This window comes from Lactuca sativa, chromosome 3 (assembly GCF_002870075.4).
Source record: "Lactuca sativa cultivar Salinas chromosome 3, Lsat_Salinas_v11, whole genome shotgun sequence".
Lineage (NCBI taxonomy): Eukaryota > Viridiplantae > Streptophyta > Magnoliopsida > Asterales > Asteraceae > Lactuca > Lactuca sativa.
Genome location: NC_056625.2, coordinates 153,053,230 through 153,055,590, shown reverse-complemented (window position 1 = coordinate 153,055,590; position 2,361 = coordinate 153,053,230). Strand labels below are relative to the sequence as shown.

At 38.5% G+C, this 2,361-nt stretch overlaps 1 non-coding gene across 1 annotated transcript; it reads right to left on the bottom strand.

Moving 5' to 3' along the window:
* Positions 1-250: 250 nt before the first annotated feature.
* On the bottom strand, positions 251-357 carry LOC111896335 (small nucleolar RNA R71). Its single transcript, XR_002851868.1, has one exon. It is a non-coding gene; the product is annotated as a small nucleolar RNA R71 (small nucleolar RNA).
* Between the last annotated feature and the right edge of the window lie 2,004 nt (positions 358-2,361).

The following is a 2,361-nucleotide window of genomic DNA, read 5'->3' as shown; positions in this document are numbered from 1 at the left end:
TAAGGATATTCCATTTTATGGGAAGGATCATGAGGATGCTTTTAAGCATCTAGATGAGGTCAATCACATTGCAGATTATTTCAATGCCCATAATGTTCCTAGAGAGACAGATTTGCTAAGGATGCTATCAGTCACTTTTAAAGGAGCTGCAAAAGACTGGCTGAAGGCACTACCACTTGGTGCAATCAGTAGTTGGGCTCAGATGCGTGTGCATTATCTAGAACAATTATGCCCACCTTCCAAGATAGTTAAACTCAAGAAGGTAATAGCCAATTTTGAGCATAATCCGGGTGAGTCACTTTATGAGGCATGGGAATACTACAAAGGTTTGTTAAGGAATTGTCCACAACATGACCTTAACAATCAACAAGAAGTATCGATATTCTATGATGGGGTCAATTTCATGATAAGACAGCTCCTTGATACTCAAGTACAAGTTACAAAGGCATTCTCGTGAGTACCACAATCCAAGGTATGAAGGCATTAAAGGAATTGGGGTAGGAACATCTGAAGACATGGCTGCTGTGCTATCAATGCTCAACACTATGGATAGGAGGATGACCAAGATGGACCAGTCAATACATGCTATAAGAGTTGGTTGTGAAAGGTGCAATGGTCCACAGTTGACTAAAGATTTCCACTTGGATGAATATGGGAATAAAAGAGCTCAAGTTTGCTTATCGAGTGGGGATAAATATGATGAAGACTGGAGGAAACCAAAGGAGGAGTGGCTGCCATATGATGAATACAAGAAGCAGAAGGAGGAGAAATATAGGTAGACAGGCCGAGGCTTCCACCAAAAAGAGCAACCACCAACTGAGAAGAAAGTTGACATGGAAAACATGCTAGTTCGTTTTATGGAAGCTTCTGAGAAAAGGCATGATGATACTGATGCAACACTTAAGGATCAAAGAATAATGATAAAAGAACAACAAGCAATGATGAAACAACATTAAGGAATGATGATTGACCAACAAGTATCTTTAAGAAATCGTCAAGCATTAATACACAATCTCGAAGCCCAAGTCGGTCAACTAACAACTTTGGTTAATGAAAAATTTTCTCTACAATTTCCCGAAAAAAAAAAGACTCGATCCCATGTCATGTTGATCGATACTGAAGAAGAGGCTATTTTTGAGTTCCTAGAAGCCTTAGAAGTGGAGCCAAAGCAACCCGAACCAAAGCCGAAGAAGTCAAAGCTCGAAAATAAAAATGTTGTTGAAACACCGAACTCACGACGTGAACCCGCTATGCTTACAATGTGGGACCGGTCTGAACAGAAAACTTCTGAAAGTGTTTCGGCTTACCCTCTGCCTTTACCGTTTCCGTCCCGAGCTAATATTAGTCCACTGGAAAGGGAACATTAGGAGTTTATAAACCAAGTAAAGGGTATTCCAATAAATACTCCTTTTATTGAGTCGTTATCAAAAATTCCTGAGTACATGAAGTTCCTACAAGATTTGATAGACGCTTGTCAACAATTGAAGAAAATTTCCAAGGTTATTTTAAGTGAGCAAAGTTCAAAAGTAGGGATGGGAGAGCTACCTAAGAAGATGGGAGATGTTGGACGCCTCACTCTTCCATGTAAGTTTGGGAATAATATGAAGACTTATGCTTTAGCCGATTATGGGGCTAGCATAAATTTGATGCCTTATTCATTTTATCAGAAGCTGAATATTCAAAAGTTGAAGGCTACAAAAATGAGAATTCACATGGCAAACCGTTCAGTGACATAACCTCGGGGCATTGTAGAAGATATTCTAGTGAAAATTAGGAAATTCATTTTTCGAATTGATTTTGTGGTTTTAGATATGAAAGAATATCTCGATGTTACGATTATTCTTGGTCGGCCTTTACTAAATACTACTGTTGCCTTCGTTAATATTCGTGAGTGCAAGCTCACTTTGAGAGTTGGAGATGAAAATGAAACTTTTGGAATAGAAGATGGTTTCCAAGGTAATGATGTTTGAGGTTAGGTTTTCAGTATTGATGAAGAAGATGAACTTGGAGAGTTGGAGAAGTTAATGGAAGAAGAATTAAAAACAATTCAACAAGTCAAACGAACAAAACCAAGAGCATCCACCTTATTTTTAGTTGAGGTATTTGCCTATACAAAACCAACTTCTTGGGTAAGCAAGGAAATCGACGATTTATCAAGTAATGAAGACGAGGTTACTTCTAAGGAGACAATTCTAGTTGTGAGAGAAGAGAAGATCCCCATGGAGCTTAAAAAGAATGAAGAAAATTGGAAAATAAAGGGACCAAACAAAACCTCGATATGGATGAGGTGAAAGCTAAAAAGGAGAGTTCGAAAGAAGGTGTATAAACGACGAGTTCAGGGTTACAAAAAGCGATGGAAGG